Raw genomic sequence first — 22,516 nt, forward strand, 5'->3', positions numbered from 1 at the left:
TCATTTTTTACAAAAATCTTTCAACCTAGGGGTAGGGGTGGTAGGGTTTTAATTCATAATCATTTTTGAGGGAAGAAGTGTGAACTGGCAGTTTTTCAACTTGTGGTGACCTATTCTTGTTTTATCTTGGTAATCGTTTACAGTTTAAAACAATTTGTTCAACCTCCAAATATCGTTGATTTAATTAGTGAATGAATATTTAGAGACAGAAGGAGCTAAGGCAATGGAAATGGAGTGAATGAGGTTCTCTAGAATTAGCTTCTAAAAACAATCACATGACTTAAATACCTCTACACACTCCCTTCAGCCCATGGGATAAAGTTCAAACTGTAGGCACAGTGCATGAGGCCCTTCCCATTCTGACTTGGTTTTATATCATTCTCTAGTTTTTTTTTTTTGCCCTGCACCTAATATAGACCATAAGCTTTAACTCAGTACTTCTCAAGTGAGGTTTGAAGACCATTTGCATCACTATTAAAAATAATGCAGATCCTTGGGTCACATTCAGACTTATGAAACCAGAATCTTTGGGGGCAGAGCCCAGGAATCTACATTTTTAACAAGTACCCCAGAGATTCTTTTTTTTTTTTTTTTTTTTAATTTTTACTGGAGTATAGTTGCTTTACAATGTTGTGTTAGTTTCTGTTGTACAGCAAAGTGAATCAGTTATACATATACATATATCACCTCTTTTTTTAGATTTCCTTCCCATTTAGGTCACCACAGAGCATTGAGTAGAGTTCCCTGTGTTATACAGTAGGTTCTCATTAGTTATTTATTTCATACATAGTAGTGTATATATATCAATCCCAATCTCCCAGTTCATCCCCCCTTCCCCCCTTGGTATTCATAAGCTTGTTCTCTACATCTATGTCTCTATTTCTGCTTTGCAGATAAGTTCGTCTGTACCATTTTTCTAGATTCCACATATAAGCGATAGTATATATTTGTTTTCTTTCTGACTTACTTCACTCTGTATGACAGTCTCTATGTCTATCCACGTCTCTGCAAATTGCACTGTTTTGTTCCTTTTTATGGCTGAGTAATATTCCACTGTGTATATGTACCACATCTTCTTTATCCATTCCTCTGTTGATGGACATTTGGGTTGCTTCCATGTCCTGGCTATCCAGAGATTCTTATGAACACTAAAGTTTGAGAGTAACTCCTAACAGCCTTGATATTCTCAACACCTTGATATACCTTTGTAAGACTTTTCAAATAATTTAACATATCAGAGCATATGCTAGAAACTTTCACTGCCATTTATCGAGAGTACAGAAGGAAGAGTTCCTCGCAAAGAGGAGGGTCTGTTCTTCCTCTCGAAGAAACTGCAAAGGCGTGGGAGGAAGGAAGGCTAGAATTCCACTGGCTTTGGGTGGAAGGTGAGTGAAGCCTCAAAAATGCTCAGGTGCATGTAAGAACCCCAGTCCTTTCATGTCTATTTCCAACTGTTCTTTCCTCCTTTCTAACTAAATATTTTTACCCCACCATGAACTCAGGTAGCCTGAAATGCCATCTGCCTCCTACGTCTGGACTATTGCATATGCTCTTCCCTCCCTGGACTGCAGGGCCCCATTCTTCCCAGTTAAGATCCAATGCAAATGTTACCTACTGCCCAAATTCTAGGTCACAGCGAATCACTTTACCCCTTGGACTCCCACACAATTTCACTCATCATTTTCTCGTGTATTTTGGATGTAACTCAAATGTCCCTAAGTCTCACCGCCTGTGAATACAAACGCAGTCATGTTAGTGATAATACCTGACTTCATTAACTTGGCAGTCTTTTTTTGCCCTGAGAGGTCCAGGGCTGTCTTCCTGTGTGCAAGAATGAGCCCACACATCCTGGTGCTGATGCTGTCCAGCCATCGACTTCTTTCTGTCTTTCGACCTGAACTCAAAAGCCAACGGCAAAACCCCTTCACAAGATCCCAACTCCAATCAGGTCGGCTGGCACAGTGCCAGAGTGCTCGGGTCTCCCTTTAGATTGATAAGTGTAGGCTTTGCCAGGTGCACATCTTTCCGCACAGTCAGTGCTTTGAACTCCAGAGATGCTAAATGGCTTGGGAACTTAATTTTAACACCAACAATTGGATGAACACCGGAATAAGCAGCAGAAGATGAAAGCCTGACCTGGGCTTGAGATGAGCCGGCTGACACCACTGGGCGCTCAACCTGGTTCCAAGTTTCCTGGCGGCCACCACGTAAAGGGAACACCTGTTAGCCGACGCCACTGTTTTCACTGTCAGACAAAAGCAGGGCTGCCAGAGGCTTTCTACAAAATCCTGGATGCACTTGATGCATCCCTATCAGGAAGCTCAAAAACCTTGCGAACCTGGGCTTCCCGCCACCCCCAGGAGAAGGCAGAGAAGAAGCTCTGCTGCAGGGGCTGCCAGAAGCTACTCCTGAGGGGGTCTGGTCTGGGGAGGGACGTGGCCGGCGCTCGTCCTCCCTGCTGGTGTCCGCTGGCACTCGATTCCGGGTATCCCGGCAACACTTAGAGCGAGCAGGCCGTCAGGCTTTTCCTTTCTGCTTTCAGCAGGAAAGGAGGAGGTGGTCCTCGGGTGGCTTTTTCGTTCAGGCTGCGGGCTGTGCTCGCAAAGGGTAGCTGCCCACGGAGGTTGCGGGACCCCGCCACCGACTCCTCGAGGCCTGCCCTGCCCAGGGCTCGCGCGATGCCTCCCTGCATCCCCTCGTGTGGGCTTCTGCCTACACGCAGGCAGCCGCAGGGATCCGCGTACCGAGGCTTCCAGGCTGGCGGGGCGGGGCCTTTAGTGGGGGCGGGGTTTAGGCGCTACAAAGCGGGGGAGGGCGGGGTCTCGCGAGGCAGGCCTACGGGGCGGGACCTCGCGAGGGGGCGGGGCTTGGGCGCCAGGAGGGGGCGGTGGCCGTGGCGGCGGAGGGAAGGGGAGGGAACGAGAGGGGAAGGGAGGGGAGGCGAGGGAGGAAAGGGAAAGGAAGGAGAGGGGAGGGGGCGGCCGGCCACGGAGAGGGAGTGAGTCACCTGATAGCTGCCCGCGCGGCCCGCCAGGCTCGCTCGCTGCCGTCAGTCGGGCTGCGTCGCGCCTCGGCTCTGGTGAGTGGCTCGCCTGTCCCGGGCGCCCTTCCCCGGCAGGGTAAGCGCGGCGGCGTCGCGCGCGCGGTCTGGGCCGCCGGCCTGTGAGGGGCCGTCCGCGGGCAGGTCCTGGGGAGGTGGTGAGGGAGACCGGGGCGGCTGCTTTCTGGGCGGGGGGCATTAAGCGGGGCCCGCGGGGGGCGGCTGCGGCTCCCGTTCCTGGAAGTGGCCGCGTCCGCCGGAAGGGGCGACGGGTCGGCGCCCCGTGGCCCCGCGCGCGGCCGGCGCCGTTGTTTACGGGCCCGCGCTGTACTTTACCCCCGGCCGGTGGGCGGGGGGCCGGGATGTGCTGGGGCCTGGGCGCCCGCTCCCCGTTCCCCGCCTCTCGGGCACCTGGGTCCGAGCCCGGCACTCCCCCAACCCCCAGCCAGCGCGCGGCCCGGCGGGGCTGTGACACATCAGCACCGCCCGCGCGGCCGGCCCGGCTCCGTATTGTCCCTCCGCCCCCTCCCACCACCGTCGGCAGCCGCCGCGTCCGGCGAGCTGTTTGCCTCCCGTCTGCCCAGCCTGGGTGTAGGTCGCGCGTGTAATCACGTAAGAAAGGCCGAGTTCGTGGCTGGAGCAAAAATACCACCCTGCGGGGCTGGGTTTAGCGAAGATTGATTTGGGGGCCCGGAGATCCCAGGGCTCCCTTTGTTGGAGTTTTGCCCGCGCGTTGTAATTAAAGACTCCCACAGTCGGGTGAGAGTGGGTGTTGATCGTAGAGTCACCAGCTTTGTGCTCGTGTAATGAAACGCGAGTGCCATGGTTTTCTCGTTCTTGCACGGCAGTTTTATGTCACCGAGTAGAATGGTACAGAAGGTTTTTGTGCAGTGAGCCTTCTGCGTTGAATTTGGGCTGATTCAAGGTATAGCGTAGTAGTGATTGTGAAAGAACGTGTGTGGGAAAAACAGACTCCAGTGTCACGCTTGAAGGAACAAAGGCTGTTTTGTAGGGATGCCTATCTTTAGGGAGAATTCTATCAGTATTGGGTCTGGAGGGTGCTGCGACTAGGTCTTTGTTCATGTAGTTTAACACTGCTTATATCCAGCAGGGTTTGCATTTCAAGCAGTTCCGAAAGATAGAGGGTGGAAACACCGGACGTGTTAGTGCCAGAGCGCTTGAGCGCTTCACATGGTCAAGCAGAGAAATGGGAAGAGGCCGGCTGCTTCTTCCTGGTCTTGGGTAGTGGTGCAAGGGCTGGGCTGGGCTTGAAGGCGCTTGCCACTTCAGCCTTTGGATTAAAGAAGCCTGGGGAAAAAGAACGCTTGGTGAGTCAGCTGGGAGTAGGATGGCCTTGGTTTAAGTGATGGCATGGCATCGTGCATTATTGTTGTTTAACCTGTGGCTCTGTCAAGTGGTTTACCATTGTTCAATATATTGGTTGGCTAACAAGGTAGATGACTCCTTAAAAAAAGTTGGGCTGCTGAGTCATTCGCCCCAGCCTGAGAGGTAATTAGGAACAGCTGGTGCAGATACTCTCATCACATGCCTCCACTGTAAAAGGCCAAGGAGCACTCAAGAGGGGTTGCTTCAGAGGCCTGAAGCTGGGGCTGTTTGTGTTGATACAGGTAATCAGCGGGTGAGGTGCCAGCGCTCTTAGGAAGTGGCCGAGGAGCGCTGAGGTGGTGGGTAAACAGAGCAGCCTCGTGACCTACTGCCTGAGAAGTTTGTGCTGGAGAGAGCTAAAACTGAGGAAGAAATTTGCAGCTAGGAGTCACCTCTTAATAGTATTGTAACAAAAGTATTCACTCTTCTTATTGTACTTAGTTTTTTGTTTCCCTTTTGTGGTTTTGTTGTTCTGTGGTTTATACATTTCAGAAAGTGAACTTAATTTGTTCTTCATAAAGATTTCTTTAGGAGAACACAGAAGGAGGCTTCCTCCACGAGCCTTCCTCGTGGTTTTCATGGCCCCTGGCTTTTCATACATACACTAGTAGTTTCTGGTGGCAGAGAAGAGGGGAAGGAGAATGTGGGTGGAATTAACAGGTCTCTTTGGATCGAGTCTTGAAAGCACTGTCGGGTGAAAGGCAAACCATATGGATATCTGTTTCATTGTCGTAGTGTTGGCGCTGGTGTCTTTCCGTCTCGGATCATTACTTCTTGCTTTAAAAATGAGCACAGGACCCAAGCATACAGTCCCTATTGCTAACAGAGTTTAGGGAAGGGAAGTGTGGAGTGGGGGTGGATCTGACCCTTATCTGTGGTCAGAAGAATGACTGATTCTTATTGATGGTAGCTCATTAAAACATTTTGTAGTAGAAAAAGGTGCCTTACGTTTGGGACTAGAAGAGATTAAAAATCATGAAGTTTTTAGGGATTAGGGTTTCTAAGGTGAGTGCAAGATGATTCATTTGGAAGAAAATAATAAACCCTTGATTTTTTGAAAACTCACTTTTATATAAAATAAGAAAGACATTCATCTTCAAGATACAGGGTAACAGTAGTACATGCATGTTATATAACTTGGGTTTATGCCTCCCCCTTTTCTGTTGGGGAACATAAAGAGTTTGTTAACCACTGCCAGTAACACTCTTTCAACAATTGGGGTACTTTTTTTAAAACTTGTGATTTCCTCTTAAAAGCTGTCATTTTTTCAGATGTTCTTAATTCATTTTAATTTTTATTTCACATGTAGTTCTATTCTTTTTATGCTGTATTTTAAAGATTAGAAACTTGAGTATAAATTTCTATTACATTGTTGATGTGGAGAATGGAAATAACAAAAAATACATTGTTGCCTATTACATATAATACCATGTATTTTGAATTTGGAGACAAGCCAGATGGTTGGTTCGTTTCATGGGTATGATTTGAAGTGTAGTAATAGGTAAAAAGGGTATAATGGGACCACCAGAAGATAATCTGCACATTGGAGTATAATTTGTATATAACAAATTCTTTGAAAGATCACTGTTACTCCTTGAAGTCTGCATTTTTGGGGGCCAAGTTTACAAGGGGCCCCTTTCACAAGGATTAATAAGACTGCATACCCAGCAAATCACTTGGGAAGTGGCATTCCCCCCGTTACTGCTCTTCACGGTGCTGATCCTCTCCAAGACTTAGGTTTTAAGAATCAGCTCGTCCTCCCAATTTTCTGACTAATGTTCTGTTAATGGGAGAATTGCTTTAACCCTAAACTCACATTTCCTGAGGGTTCTACTAAATGGAGGGTGTATTTTGTGTGGCTGAATGGGTGACTTAGGAAACTATTTTGATTTTAAAAAATATACCAAACCAGGTAATATGCCAGAGCTCAAGGTATGGGTAATTTGAGCACTATTTGCCAGAATCCAGGCCCCTTGGAGAGAGTAAACACTTCAAGACTGCAGATAAAATATAGACTTACACCACCATGAAACCTGGGCTTCTGGCTTAGTGCATAGCATTAAGAAAACTGAAGTTGTAGATTTGATCACTGTACAGTTGACAGAGAAGCAGTAAGCAAAGTCGTTAAAAGTGGGCCATCTGGAGCCAGACTGCCGAAGGTCAAGTTCTTGCTTTGTTACTTACCTGCTGTGAAGCCTTCGACAAGTTACTTCACTTAGTTGTGCCTCTTTTTCTCATCTGTAAAATGGGATGATGATAATAGAATCTATATCATAGGGGTTGTTGCAAAGTGCATTAATATGTGTTAAGCGGTTAGAACAGTGCTGGCTCCGTATTAAACATCAGTACGCATTAGTTGTTATTGTCTGTTCTTCAGAATCAGGGAAGTGCTTGGTTACACAGCCACATTTTGCAGCCTCCCTGAGCTGCATTTCACGACTGATCAGAGGAGAGAGTGAGGAGAAGCGTGGGTGTGCAGCACGTGGCTGCTACTGGGAAAACAACTCAAGTGAACATTCTGACAAATCAGTAGCAGCATCTCAAACAAACACCCCACTTCTGAGGGCAAGTAACATAGGACATGGCTTTTTAGTAAAGGAATCTAACAGTCTCAGCAAAATGCTCTAGAGGCAGTTTTCACCAGTTAATTGGAATTGGCTTTTGAAGAAATAACATCTGCCATCCTGCATCTCATCTATTCTTCATGTTATAATTGAGGACACTGTGGTCCAGCAGGGTTGGTAACCTGTCTACCCCCTTCCTGCTTATTAACATCAGGACAGAACTCATCTTTTGATTCTCATTCCTGACTTGTAGTGAACATTTGGAATGTAAATTTACCTGCCAGTTATTTCTAAGTATTGTATTTTCTTTAAATGACATGTTTGTGCTAATATAGAAAAATTATCCATGATAAACAGTAGATATGTTTATCATGTGGCTTCTTGCACCGGTTAGTAATTCAGAAAGGTTGTGTCAAACATTTTGACCATCCTTTTGACTAGAGTGTAAGTTTCTTAATGAAGATGCGTGTCTTCTGTTCATCTCCGTGGAACAGTGAACATGCTTTGGCTGTTCGTTCAGTAAACTGTCAGTCGCTGCACTAGTAGTATAACATGGATTCTTTTTGGTTCTGTGGTTTTGAAACTTGGGGAGTTTTAAAAGAGTGAAGGAGAAAACAATATATGTTGTACCTCGTAAGTTATTTTAAATATGTACTGAATTGAAACCCTTGATCATTTAGAATTCTACTTTCTGTTTCCATCATTGGTGTGAGGATTGAGGAAGCACCTGGATTTAAATCATTTAGTTCATCTCCTGAGATAGAAAGAAAATTTGTCTTCTGACTTCTTTTTCCTTGTAATTGACTTAGAATCGGATCGAGCAAAATATAATTTGGGTTGTCTAGATGCTAAACCTCTTATACATCTAATACTTTCCTTTAATATGATCACTCCTCTGGAACAGATCCTTTGTTTTATTTAGGATCAAGGACAGTTTAGAGAATATTAATAGGATCATAAAAACTGTCCCCAAGCAAATATAAGGAACAAAGAAATAGTGGTTGCCAGGATCTTGGTTGTTAATGACTGTCCTAGGAGCACTGTGGGCATGCAGTGGAGTTGGCGGGCTGCTGGCTCCTTTCTCAGTACTGGCACCGTTTAGAAAATGTTACATCAGTGCAGGTGAAGCTGTGTGCAAATCATATTCTTTTAAAAATAAATTTGAGTCATTTTCTTAATGCCTTAGGAAAGTTAGTAATCAAAGGATATTTTTGTAAGAAAATAACTGTTCCTAGCTTCTATCTGGTAAAGTCATTTTCACTTTTTTAATTTGTCATTTCTTAGATTGAATCAGAGTCATAGTGGTTAGCTGTACTCCACTTCCCCATCCCCCATTAAAGTGGAATTACATTAAAAAGTGTTTTATATAGTGGGGTCATTTTTTCAGTTCCTTTGTAGCCTGGACCTTGTCAATATCCCACCTCTAAGGTTATAGACTAAACGTGGTATGGGGAATGTCTTACCTCTCTCTTCTGCCTTTTTTTTCCCCCCTGTCATTAATCTCTTCTTTTTACTGACTGGTCAGCCTCTAGGATTCCCAGGGGAGATGTTTTTGGCCTAAGGAGATGAACTCTTAGGGTCTTATTGAAGAAATGGGAAGACCCTACTTCCTGGTATCTTCATATCCTTAATGCCTTATTCCTTCTCTAAAATGTGCCAACGTCTTTTGGAAGTCAGTTAAATCAGTGAGGAGATGTACTTATCCCTCAGAGAGCTTGCTATAAAATAGGTGGCTATAAAAGATTTATTAGTCTTTCAATGAACTTATTAGGTTGTAATTATTAGTTTGTCAATTTGGAGTAGGTGGGTTTTGGTAAGATCAGTAATTTCATTAATGTGTATTTTGCACTGAACTGTTATTTTATAAAATGTAAAGTGGTTGTCAAATCTTGGCCCAAGACACTTTACATTTTTAAAGTACCTAATGTCTCTTTATTTACTCTGTTTTTCTGAGGAGTGTCCCCAGCAGGGCTCCTCTAGATAGGATTTACTACTAAAATTAGAAGGGGAAGTAAGAAAAAAGACATTGCCCTTTTAATCAGTTTTCCCACATTAGTAAGAGACTTTTGAAGTAGAAAAGAATTTTGCCGAGCTGAGTAGGGATCTTTGCTTCATTCCTTCATTCCCAGTTGTCATCCAGAGATAGCAAAGGAAATGCTGGTTAGGGACGAGTCTGTAGCTACGACCAGCTTCGCCTGCTCCATTGTCTCTTGGACTGTTGCAAGTACTGTTCAAGCTCTAGATATATTTCTCTGGGTTTTTAAAAAAATGTGTTTTGCCTTTAAGCACATGTCTTTTGTCACTGGCCTGGTTTGTTGCCTGTTCCAGACCCCAGGAGGTCTGGGACACCTTTTCCTCTCGGGAGCAGGTTGGCAGCAGTGCTCACCAGTGGCAGAGCTGCTCAGGTACTCGCACGCCTCCCTGCCATGGCTTCTCATACACCAGTGTGGAAACATCCTCTTCTCTCCTACTGAGTTAACTTTGACCAGCTCTCTGATCCCTGGGGAGTAAAGAATAATTGTGTTTTTAAGTTTCAAGGCACTTTGGTCTCTTATCTTCCTGTGCATGCTGTTCTTCTCCCCAGTTTACACTCAAACACATATTCTGGTGTGTGTAGATAGTAGGGTTGCTAAACTCATTTCAACGTTCATGGTATGCCTACGTGTTAGGTATTGGGTTTACATTTGGTTAATGAAACAAATATTTGTGCCTTGATATGCCAGGAACTTTTCTAGATGTTGGCAATACAGAATTTTTCAGAGGTTACAGTCTGACAGGCAGACCGTTACTGTAGCATGTGATAATTGCTAAAATAGCAACATGTAAGATGTGGCTTGAAACCATAGGGTATGAGAAGAAGCTTAAGCTTTGGGAAATTAAGGAAGCCTTAGGAATGTCAGTGATGAATGCATAATTTAGTGGAGGAGGCAGCTTGTTTTGACCGCTCTTTTGAGAAGCATAGCAATGAAGAGTAGAGAAGAGAGATTTTAGTTGGGGGAGGTTGGGTCAGGAAGGTTGTGTGTCTGTGTCTGTATGTATTTAAAAATAAGGTCAGTGGGAAAAGGTTGAAAATGCAGGATATGTCTTTCTTTTATCCGTGGCTAGTTCCTCTTATGGTTGCAAGATGACTGGCACAAGTTCAAGTGTACCAGTAAATATAACTGAGTTTCTTGGAAGAAGACTTTTTTTTTTTTTTTTCTGTGATACCTCTTTATTAGTGATAAAAGCCTTTCCCAAAGACCTCATAGTAAATACCACCCCAGCCTCTCCTTTTTGGGGCCAGCATTGCATAAGTTTATGCCTAGATCAGTCAATGTCAAGAGAAGTCAGACCACTGTGATTGGCTTAAATGGATTGCGATTCATCTTGGGTTGGGACTAAGTTTTGCTACCCCCGAAATTTATGGCCTCAGGTAGAGAGTAGATTTGTGGGCACAATCAGGATGTGGTTAGAAAATGAGGGGGCAAATGGAACTGGATGGCAAACAGTGTCATCCTTGCCTGCTACTTGTATCAACGCTACGCACAGACACATACTTCTGAGTAGAAAAAGAAAATGTGGTTGTCTTCGGATCTGGAGTTTTTGGTGACTTTTTTCCTCTTATATATCCTACTATGATCAAGTATTATTTTTACAGTCAGATCAAATAAATGTTTTATTTTAAAATGATTTTAAAATTGAAAATTTGCCCATTCTATCCAAAAAATTACATGTAGTAGGAATACATTTCTTTACTGTAAACCAGGGGTCCCCAACCCCCGGGCCGCAGACTGGTACTGGGCCCTGTTAGGAACTGGGCTGCACAGCAGGAGGTGAGCAGTGGGCAAGTGAGCAAAGCTTCATCGGCTGCTCCCCATTGCTCGCATTACTGCCTGAACCATCCCCCCTGACATCCGTGGAAAAATTGTCTTCCATGAGACCAGTCCCTGGTGCCAAAAAGGTTGGGGACTGCTGCTCTAAATAGTTCTGAGGTTCTCTGTTATTCTCCTAATACTTTCAGGGAAAGAAGAACATGTAATAATATCTTGTAGCTTCTGATTGTGTCTATACCAAGAGGACCACTCTCTCTCTCTTACTCTGTAGGGCATGCCCATCTGTGATGTCTGTGGCTCTCAGTGAGTGGTGAGGCTAGTCTGGTTTGAATGGAATGGTTGATTCATTGCCTGGATAGGCCAGCATTCTTTGGAACCCACATTCTTGAATCTGGGATACTAACGGGGAACATCACTCCCTCTTTACACACTCATTCTTCTTCTAGGAGGGAAAGCTGTCCTGTGGTTAGCTTATTTGCCATTCCTTTCAGACTTCAAGAATAATTCCATGTTAATTTTATACAGTGTTCCTGTAGCACTCCTAAACTGTTTACTGCACTTTGATATGTTCAAAGGACTTGTGTGTAATTCTTGTTCCTTCTTCTCAATCCTAAGTTTTGGTGCTTTGTATGGATGGGAAAGGCAAACAAATAATGTAAATACATAAATACTTAGTGCTGTAAATTCATAAAATAGAAAATAATTACTAATAGTTTTTTTTCTATTTGAGAATAACGAATAGCTATGATAGATGGTTAGGGTAGGCTTCTGAAATGGTGTTACTTTTTTGGATAGAATTTAGAAAGACAATACTGCCAAAATAATTTTCATCTCCGGTAAAAAAAACAATAGTATTTACCTACTCAGTTGTTCCTCGAATGATATTTGAACTGAGAAATATTTCAGCTTTTTTTTTTTTTTTTTTTTTTTTACAGGCCTCAAATTATTACTTATTTGACTAAATCTTGTGACTGTATATTGGAAAGTAGCTATCTGAGGGCTCAGGTGGAAAGTCTACAGCTCGTTAATCTCCATTTTAGAGATGGTAATTTTGACTTCCGTAATTTTGACTTCCAAGTTAACATCAATAACAAGAAATAGATTTTAAAAATTTAGTTTTAGCTATGTATATTGAGATACCTAGCACTATAGTGCCTACCAGGGATTAGTGGATTAGGTTATCTTTAAATAAAGCATTTCAATTTAGTACCTCTACCAAAATTAAAAAGTTTCATATCTGTGATTCATATTCTAATTGCTCTACTGTAACTGCTGCTTTATTTAATTAACATTGTTACTTAACATTTTTTCCTCTTAATCCTTTTTTTTGACTCAAATTTATTATGAGTTGGGGTGAGAAGGTGTTTAAGGAATGGTTGGGAATTTGAAGGGCACCTTTTTGGTGGTTTGCTTGTTTTTTCAGTTACTTTGCATACTATATTTGTCAAGTCTTAGACCTACAGAGGGTCATTCTGACCTAGATCTAGTTTTAGGGCTTTCACTTCCTCTAGGCAATCAGAAGTAAATAATGTGAATCACGGTTATAATTTTTACAGTTTGAAAACACAATAACATATGAATATTTCATTATGAATGTGGGACATGAACACTTATTATTCCAAATGGAAAGTGACTTTTGGTGAAATATCTCCAGCACTGTGTCCTTCGTTTAATTTTCCATATGTAGTTGGGTATAACTACAAACTTTGATTTAAGTTCAGCATAGTTTGGTGTCAGATTCTTTTTAACGATAGATTATGTAATCCAAGAAGTGTTAATCAGAAATTAATAAACTAAATATTGAATAATAAGGAAAAATTTCTATTCCATAAATGCCCTTTTAATCTGTTTGTCTAACATTGTTCTCATCACACACACAGGATACTTGAGACATTTCCCTCTAGTCTTGTTTTTTTTATCCTCCTCACTTTTACCCCCACCCTCAAAACAACCTTGCTCTTCAGGCCATGTCATATGAATTGAAGTGTAATATTTGGACCTGGGGCAGAAGAACTTTTTAACCTCTAAGTGACTGACCCTCTAAGGGCTTCAGTTTCCTCATCTGTAACCGAAGTGTGGAAGTGGGTTGTATTGGGTGAATGTGCTCTTTCAGTTGGGAATTCTTTGGGTCTGTGAAATTATCAATTTTCTTGAGCAGACTTGTATAATTTTAATATTTTCTTTTTATCTTGTTGAGATCTTTATTAGGCTTATTGACATTTCATTCTTAAAGGTTCAGGAATCTCTGTATTTTGTAGTTTAACTCTTGGGTTTGTAGAACCTTTGAAAATGCAGTATTCTTTTGGTCATCTTTTGGATAAAGATGGCAATAATAATAATAAAATGTTAATGATCTCATGCCAGGCGCTGTGCTATTAAATGCGCCCAACCATTCAATCCTTAGAGTAAGTGTTGATGTTGTTTTCCTTATGGGGAACCTAAAGGGTGAGGTCAGGTATCTTATAGATCACACCGTTGGTAATGTCTGCAGAACCTTAATTATATCCCAGTACTTCCCGTTCTTTCCAATATCCTGCTGCTGGTTGTTTTAAAATACCTAAAATTGATTTTCTTTTGCATTTCATAATTCTGTATATTTGGTGTTTAGTACTTTATCCTTTTTCAAAGGGCTTTGTGACATAAGTAGGGCAGGGGCTCCCTCCTTAAGTCTCAAGGGTACACATTTGCCCGTGTTCACAGAGCTAGACCTGACTTGATGGGTTTTTTCTCCTTATTTTCCTGTAACAGGGTTCTCTTTTTCCACATCAAAGCATCTTTTTATTTTAAATTTCTATAAAATTTAATTTATTCTTTTGTGTTTACTGTGAAGATATCAGTGGAGGCTGCTGTGTTTTAGAGTTGCCCATGAATTTTCTAGATAGTGACAAACCAATATCCTGATGAGTGGAGGAAATAATCTATTATCAAGGGGGAAAAAAGTAATTGACATCCTTTGGGAGCCTTCAAGACAGCCGAAAGAAATGTGAATTGCATTTTTTCCGAAGGCATATGTTTTTGTTTATGGTTTGTTGTCTCTTTGAACATTTTTCTGATTATAAAGTAATATGTTTATGGTTAAGAATTTGAATGCAGAAACAAGCAAGCAAAAATTACCTGGATGTAACCATTGTTAATATTTTGATACATACCCTAACTAGAGGTGGAGGAACCAAGGTTTCTGGACATGTTAAATGTGAGATGCCTGTTAGACATACAAGTAGTAATTTGAGTATGCAGTTGGATACATGAGTACGAAGTTCAGGAGAATAGTCGAGATTAGACCAAATATAAATATGAGAGTGTACAGTAAGTCCATGAGTGATCGTGTCCACGCTGTGAGTCTGGATGAGTTCTCGTAGGGAGTGTTACAAAGAGGAGGAGAGATCTGAGCACCAAGCCCTGGCTCTCCAGCATTTAGGGGTTTGGAGGAGAAGGAGGATCCACCGAATTGACAAGGGGCTGCTAGTGAGGTGGTGAATCAGAAGCCAAGTGAAGAAAGGATTTCAGGGAGGGAATGATCAACCTGTTGAATGTTGCTGAGATGCTGTCTAAGAAGACTCAAAATTTGCCATTTGGCAATGTGAAGGCCGCTGATCCTCACAAAGTAATTCCCATGGAGTTGAGGGGAAAAGGTCTGATTTTAGTGGGCTCAAATGAAATTGGGAGAGAGGGAAGTGGAGATGGTGTGAATATAAACGACTTTTTGGGGGAGTTCTACTATAAAGAAGAGCAGTGAATTTTACTGTAGTTAGAAGGATGTGGGGAGGGTCAAGAAATTTTATTTTAAGAAAAGAGCCATTACAGTATTTTTGTATGCCAGTGGAAATGTAGTGTATTCATTTTTTTCTCATATTTTGCTTGGTGAGACTTTGCAGAAGTTTGTCAATTTTATTGGTTTCCTTAAAGAATCAGCTCCTGGGGGGAAAAGGGGTGGAAGGGATTGGGATTGACATATATACACTATAGAAACTATGTATAAAATAACTAACTAATGAGAACCTACTGTATAGCACAGGGAACTCTACTCAGTGCTCTGCGGTGACCTAAATGGGAAGGAAATCCAAGAAAGAGGGGATATATGTATATATATATAGCTGATTCACTTTGCTGTACAGCAGAAAGTAACACAACATTGTACAGCAACTATACTCCAATAAAAATTAATTAAAAAAAAATCAGCTCATGGTTTAAGTCATCAGTTCTATCAAAAGTAGCTGCAAAATTTTATTATGTGAGTGGTTTTCTTGGTGGAAATACAGTAGATTTCATTAGATTCTGTAAGTCGGAGAACCAGCGCTCCAGTTTGGAAGTTTTAACAGCTTGCTTCCCTAAAAGATACCCTTACATTTTTAAAGATTCTATCTGAATTGATATCTTTGTCAATATGAAATGTTAAACAGTATGTATATAACATTGTTCCCAAACAAGAAGAAATCTTACTATATTTTTCTACCCTTCCTATTGCCTAGTTTTGTTAAAATAATCTAAGATTTTGGTTAAAGATTGATTTTTCTCTTTATCAAATTCCTTTTCTATTTGAAGAATCTTTGAAAAGTTGCATTAAGACTTACAGCCAAGTTATCAACAGTTTAGACTTAACTGAGTTTGACTGTTTTTTGTCTACTGTCTATTTAAGCATCTTTTAAGTTTATGTTTTTACAAAGTATTACATATTTTTGATTTAAAAACAATAAATTTATCATAAAGCAACTTCATCTGTTACACACCTAATTCTGCTTCAAAGATAATATTCATCTTTACCCATTTCTGCTATTTAATTTTGTAGAGACACAGACCTCTGTGTCTCTAAGATGTTTGTACCTCATTTTATTTATGAACCTAAGATGTTATCTGTTTACTTTCTGTTACCATAGATGTTGATTTTGTTTGCTTCTGCCATCCCATCAGCTGTATTTATAATCATTCTATTTCTGTTCTTAGTCACCTCTACAATCCCCCCTCCACCTTTTTTAAAATTTGGTCTCATTAATCTAAGGCAGTATCTTTTGACTCTGTACATTATAAGTTATATAGAAGTACTACCTTTCCTTTCAGTTCTGTCTGATTCCATCTCTCAGCTGGCCACTTTTATTTTACTAAGGTTAATAATTACATTTCATTTAATAACCATAATTAAGTCTTCCATTATTTGTTCTGAAAGTTGAAAACCAGTTAACAGTGTTCATGTTATTATATCTGTGTCCATATTGGGCACTAGAAAGCTAAGTAACATGCTATTACACTTTTTTCTTTATGGTTTCACTGTCACCCTGTGCCACTCAAAAACATTTTTTTTTTTTAATTGAAGTATAGTTGATTTACAATGTTGTGTTAGTTTTAGGTGTACAGCACAGTGATTCAGTTATACATCTATATCTATGTATCTATTCTTTTTCAGATTCTTTTTCCGTATAGGTTATTAGAGAATATTGAGTATAGTTAGTTCCCTGTGCTATACAGTAGGTCCTTGTCGGTTATCTGTTTTATATGTAATAGTGTGTATCTACACACTATTAACCCCAAACTCCTAATTTATCCCTCCCCCCCCCCAACTTTCCCCTTTGGTAACCATAAGTTTGTTTTCTATGTCTGTGGGTCTCTTTCTGTTTTGTATATAAATTAATTTGTATCTTTTTTTTTTTTTAGATTCCACATATAAGTGATATCATATAATGTTTGTCTTTCTCTGGCTTACTTCACTTAGTATGATAATCTCTAGGTTCATCCTTGTTGCTGCAAATGGCATTATTTCATTCTTTTTTTATGGCTGAATAATACTGCATGGTGTGTGTGTGTGTGTGTGTGTGTGTATGTATGTATGTATGTATCACATCTTCTTTATCCATTCCTCTGTCAGTGGACATTTAGGTTGCTTCCATGTCTTGGCTATTGTGAATAGTGCTGCCGTGAGCATTGGGGTGTATTTATCTTTTCAAGTTGTGGTTTTCTCTGGATATATGCCCAGGAGTGGGATTGCAGGGTCATATGGTAGCTCTATTTTTAGTTTTTTAAGGAACCTCCATACTGTTCTCCATAGTGGCTGTACCAATTTACATTCTTACCAACAGTGAAGGAAGGTTCCTTTTTCTCTACACTCTCTCCAGCATTTATTATTTGTAGAGTTTTTGATGATGGCCATTCTGACCAGTGTGAGGTGATACCTCGTTATAATTCTGATTTGCATTTCCCTAATTATTAGCGATGTTGAGCATCTTTTCATGTGCCTTTTGGCCATCTGTGTGTCTTTGGAGAAATGTCTGTTTAGATCTTCTGTCCATTCTTTGATTGGGTTATTTGTGTTTTTGATATTGAGCTGTATGAACTATTTGTATGTTTTGGAGATTAATCCCTTGTTGATTGCATTATTTGCAAATATTTTCTCTCATTCTGTAGGTTGTCATTTTGTTTTGTTTTATTTATGGTTTCCTTTGCTGTGCAACAGCTTTTAAGTTTTATTAGGTTCTGTTTGTTTGTTTTTGTTTTTATTTCCATTACTCTAGGAGATGGATCCAAAAAGATATTGCTGCAGTTTATATCTAAGAGTGTTCTGCCTGTGTTTTCCTATAGTTTTATAGTATCTGTTCTTACACTTAAGTCTTGAATCCATTTTGAGTTTATTTTTGTGTGTGGTGTAAGAGAATGTTGTAATTTCATTCTTTTACATATAGCTGTCCAATTTTCCCAGCACCACTTATTGAAGAGGCTGTCTTTTCTCCATTGTATATTTTTTTCTCCTTTGTCATAGATTAATTGACCATAGGTGCGTGGGTTTGTTTCTGGGTTTCTATCCTGTTCCGTTGATCTATATTTCTGTTTTTGTGCCAGTACCATTACTGTATTGATTACTATAGCTTTGTAGTATAGTCTGAAGTCAGGGAGCCTGATTCCTGTAGCTCTGTTTTTCTTTCTCAAGATTACTTTGGCTATTTGGGATCTTTTGTGTTTCCAGAAACATTTCTAACATCAAATTCAAATAATAGTTAACAATTACAAAGCACTTGTATGTGTCAGGCACTGTCTTAAGGACATTATGTATATTATTTCATTTGATCCTCCCAACAAAAAGTACTATTCTTGTCCCTTACTTCTCCCCACCCCCCCCAAAAAAGGGAATTGTCAGAGAGATGTAAAGTAATTTGCCCAACTGGCAGGGTTGCCATCAAGCTATAAAATAATATTCTGCGCTGTCCACCTCTGGTGCTCTCTAGAGCAGCCAGCTGCCATGTTTGTGAGGTTCTGAATGAGTCAGTCTTAGGTGTGCTCTCTGATGATTAATCTCTGTCCTTCTTATCTCTAGCCCCTGACTGTGGGATCTTATAGATGTCTGGGGTGAATACTTTGAAAGTGGTGTGGGAATGAGGGTGCTGAGTGAGTTGGGGAATTTTACTCTTCAGGGGAATTGTTGGAAGTTTTCACTCTGCTTTTTTTTCCCCTTTGAGTTTCTTATAGGAGTTCTAAGTTAACTGGGATAGTAACTAGTACACCCCCCTTTCTGCCCATCAGTTGCTCAGCTTAGAAAACCTACAGTTAACATCGTATTTCATGGTGAAACATTGAACACTTTCCTTACAGGAAGGCAAGGATGCCCTTTCTCACCACTCTCACTATTCAGTCGTTGCAATAAGGGGAAAAAAGAAGTAAGTGTAAAGATGGGAAAGAAGTAAAACTGTCTCTATTTGCAGATGACATGATTGTGTACATAGAAATCCTAAGGAATCTACAAAGAAACTGTCAGAACTAATAAGAATTAAGTAAAGTTGCAGAGAATTTAAGGTTAATATTAAAAAAACCAATTTTATGTTTATATAGTAGCAGCAGAAAACCAGAAAATGAAGTTTAACAAACAAATCCATTTATAGTATCTACAAAATACCGTAAAATACTTAGGAATAAATCTAACAAAAGATATGCAAGCCCTCTTTACTAAAAAACATCAGAATAATGCTGAGAGAAATTAAAGAAGACCTAAGTAAATGGGGAGATATGCCATGTTCATGCATCAGAAGACTCAGTTTGTTAGATGTTGGTTCTCCTAAAATTGCTGTGTAGATTCACTGCAGTTCTAATCAAAATTACACTGGCTCTTACAACTCGAGAAGAAGACAGCCCAGTTAAAAATGGGCAGAAGAATTGAACAGACATTTCACAAAAGAAGATACACAAATGGCCAGTAAGCATTTATAGGGATGCCGAACATCATTAGCCATCAAGAAATGCAAACTAAAACCACAGCTCTGTACCACTGTATATTTATTAGGATAGCTGAGATTAAAAAGACTGACAATACCAAGGTTGGTGAGAATGTGGAGCAGCTGGAGTGGTCATACACTGCTGGTAGCAATGAAAATGATACAGTTACTTTGGAAAAGTGTTTAGCAATTTCTAAGAAGTTAAATGGAAACCCACCATATCACTCAGCTTCTCCACTTCTAGGTATTCAGTTACCCAAGAGAAATGAAGTAATGTCCATGCAGATGTTCACTGAAGCTTTATTACAATAATCCCAAACTGGAAACAATGTAGTTGTCCATCTTTATTACAATAAAAAGTCCATTTACCATTAAATGGATAAACAAATGGTGGTACATACATATAATGGAATAGTATTCAGCAATAAAAAACCCAAACATCTAATGTCCGCAACCTGATCGTCATTAAGCCGAGTGAAAGAAACCTGAAGCCAAAGTACATAATGTGTGATTCCATTTATATAAAAATCATAGAAAATGCACGCTGGTCGACAGTGACATAAAGCAAATCATTGGTTACCTGGAGCCAGGGGAACAGGGAGGGAGAGACCTCAAAGAGGCATGTGGAATTTTGAGAAGTGATGGAAATTTATCTTGATTGTGGTGGTGGTTTCGTTCACGTATACAAGTCTCAAAGCTCATTAAATGCTCTGCTTTAAACAGTGCAGTTCATTCAAGGAAAATCATACCTCTAAGTTGATAAATCAAATAGTGACTGACAAGTGCATGTTAGAAAATATATAATTCAGTAAATAAGCTGTACCGGGATAAGCCAATTCTAGTTGCTAGTTCATGTTTTCAACACAGTCGTATTCCATTGAGGTGTAACAGTCCTATTAAGGATCACATAGCTGCCGGATCTGTTAAACAAATAAAAGACTTCATTGTTTCTTAAATTTTTTGTAGTAAGAAGGTATAACAGAAGAATCTGTTACTCTTGTTTTAGTTCTGGTACTTGGATTTCCTGTGTTCCTTTTTTCTTCCTTTATTCCCTTCCAAGCTATTTTAAACTTTTACCCAGAATTTAACAAATTTGAATTTGTTGATTTGGGAAGGAAAAAAAACCTTTTGTTTCTGATCTGTTACCAGGTGAGTCCATAAACAACTGTAAACTTCTGTAACCATTCAGACTTCTCCCTTCTAAGTATAATTTTAGCTTAATTTCACATACGGAATTAGACCAAGTAAGTATAACAAGATCCATGATTAAATATATAATTCTCAATAATAGGAAAAGTAAATGGAAAAAAATCCAACTTTCTCTCTATGGAACCTCACATTTGTTGTAATAACCATGAGCTGCAAAAATTGTAGTGATTCCCTCACCCCACCACCTCCATTTTTAAAAAGCTATAGCATCTTTTGTTACATAATTTTAACATAGATTGTCAGGTTGTTTTCCCATATGTCACCGTAGAAGTCCTTAAAACACAATGTCATTGTTTTTGGTGCTGCTATAAGCACCTGTGCTACTTACCTTAATTCAAACTTATGTTTTCTGTTTTCCTTTAGCTTTTTTTGGTATATGCATCCATGTACCTTATCCAGTCATATTTAAGATTTTTCTTCATAAGGCTGAGAGAAGTGGATTTAGAAAGTGTGATTATCAGATACAGTGTTTAAACAAGCGTGATATTTAGGATCTGCAGATGATTAAAGAAAATAGGAAATCTTGGTTCTGATTTATTCCTATTGGCTCTTTCTGGCTGGTAAGTCAGGTCTTAGAACATTGGAAGAATGCAGATTTAAGTTATTGTCTGTGATTTCAGCTCCCATAGAATTTTTGATGTTAAGGTTCTTTCAGACTTGGGGATGATAACAAGGAGATCCCTTATCTTTAAAAAGATTCTTTCCTATGAGCATCTCCACCTTAAATTAAAAAAAAAAATGTTTTTTAAAGGCCTTTAAAGAAAAGATAAAGGACTGAAGGTGCAAACACACGATACTGTTTGGTCTTTGCCATCCTCTTGAAAAATAGAAGATAAGACTCACCTAATTTAAGAACACTTAAACTGTTGGTATCTTGGGTATATTGTAACAGGTACCGGCTTAGCAGATTTTGAAGCTAAAGAGGGAGCCAAGAAGGGTGGCGTGGTAGGAAGAATTTGCCTGTCTTCCAAAGACCCTGCCCTGAAATTGAGTGAGGCAAAAGTAATTGACAGGATGATGGGTGGTGGCAGGCAGAAGCAGTAAGGAGAAAAAGGCAGAAATTCCAAATGGCCACAAGAAAGAAGGAGAAGGAGAGTTGGGAGGAGCTCACCCAGGCTGCAGATGAAGGGCACTGCCTTTATATAAAGGCCAAGACATTTGCCTGTTGTGCCATTTCTGATGTCCAGGGTCACCAGTCTCTCATGCCCAGCCATACACACGCACCCCCTTGGCTAACAACTATTTTGCAAATAGTCGTTCTTAGTAATTGAATATTATGGTTAAATGAGAATTAACCAGAAAGTAGTTTTTATTTGAAGGCTTACTGCAAATACCTTTGGGAATGCCCACATTCCTGTGGAAGTTGTTTATAGAGATCATTGTCATCTCTTTCACCCCAAAGTACCATTTTCATTTTGAACATCTCCAGGTTGTGTTCTTCTTGAACGTAGGGACTGTCTTTTGTTTGTGTTTTTATGGCACCTAGTTTATTATGTGGCACAGGTAGGCACTTGTAGAAAGAACATTTGTCATTGTTCAGTGAAGATGAAGGATGTTCGGATGATAGTCTTTTTTATATGAATCCTTGGTGTTAGGTTACTCCCTGTGCCCTGTGTCCAGCTCTTCTGTACACGTGGAACTTCATCTTCATTCTGAATTTCTGTTGTGAAGTATTGTAGATCTGGCTCCATGATCCAATATTCACCTCAGGATTTTAAAAGTTTTTTTTAAGTATATTATCTTTAAAGTTATTGAAATGTGATAAAGCAACATCATCTTGTTTCTTGTAAAAAATGCTTTTGAAAGCAAAACCATTAAGAAGTAACTATTAAAACTTAAATTTATATTGTGTATATTGAGCAGAGAGTAGAAGTTATTTCCAAATTGAGATGCAGGAAGCTTTAAAATGCCTGTTCATCCTTTATCAGCATTACTGAATGAATCAGCAATTTGCTCAGGTCAGTGAACCTTATTTTGAACTGTAACAATAGTTTCTATTTCCAAGAATATAGAAAAATTCACGTGTAACAGGAATCTGAATTTGGTGTTAAGAAATAAACAGAATTTTAGGTCTGGCAGGCTCTTGGGGGGGTATTACATCTTACTGTTTAGGTTTGAAAAATGATAGAAGGTGACAGATGTTAGAAGGATGTGTGCCATTCTTACCTGGTTTAGTCATTACTTAGTTATTGTTATTTGGTAAAATTGGATTATTGACCACTTGATGGCTTTCAGAATTAGGAAAATGGACTTTCAGAACAACTTTTTGTAGTGCTCCATGCTAATGAAGCCAAGTTTGGGTAGTTGTATTGGCTG

The 22,516-nt window shown here is 40.1% G+C and overlaps 1 protein-coding gene across 6 annotated transcripts in view; it reads left to right on the forward strand.

The window, feature by feature from the left end:
- Positions 1 to 2,974: 2,974 nt before the first annotated feature.
- The window catches only part of BACH1 (BTB domain and CNC homolog 1), a 52,049-nt gene continuing 32,507 nt past the window's right edge, over positions 2,975 to 22,516 (forward strand). For 5 of the 6 annotated variants that reach the window (XM_068546960.1, XM_068546956.1, XM_068546961.1 and 2 more), the window contains exon 1: positions 2,975 to 3,079. The gene's annotated coding sequence lies outside the window, so the exon portion shown is untranslated. Of the gene's footprint in view, positions 3,120 to 22,516 lie in introns of all 6 variants that reach the window. The other variant, XM_068546957.1, reaches the window with a different exon arrangement.

Source organism: Eschrichtius robustus, chromosome 6 (assembly GCF_028021215.1).
Source record: "Eschrichtius robustus isolate mEscRob2 chromosome 6, mEscRob2.pri, whole genome shotgun sequence".
Taxonomy (NCBI): Eukaryota; Metazoa; Chordata; class Mammalia; order Artiodactyla; family Eschrichtiidae; genus Eschrichtius; species Eschrichtius robustus.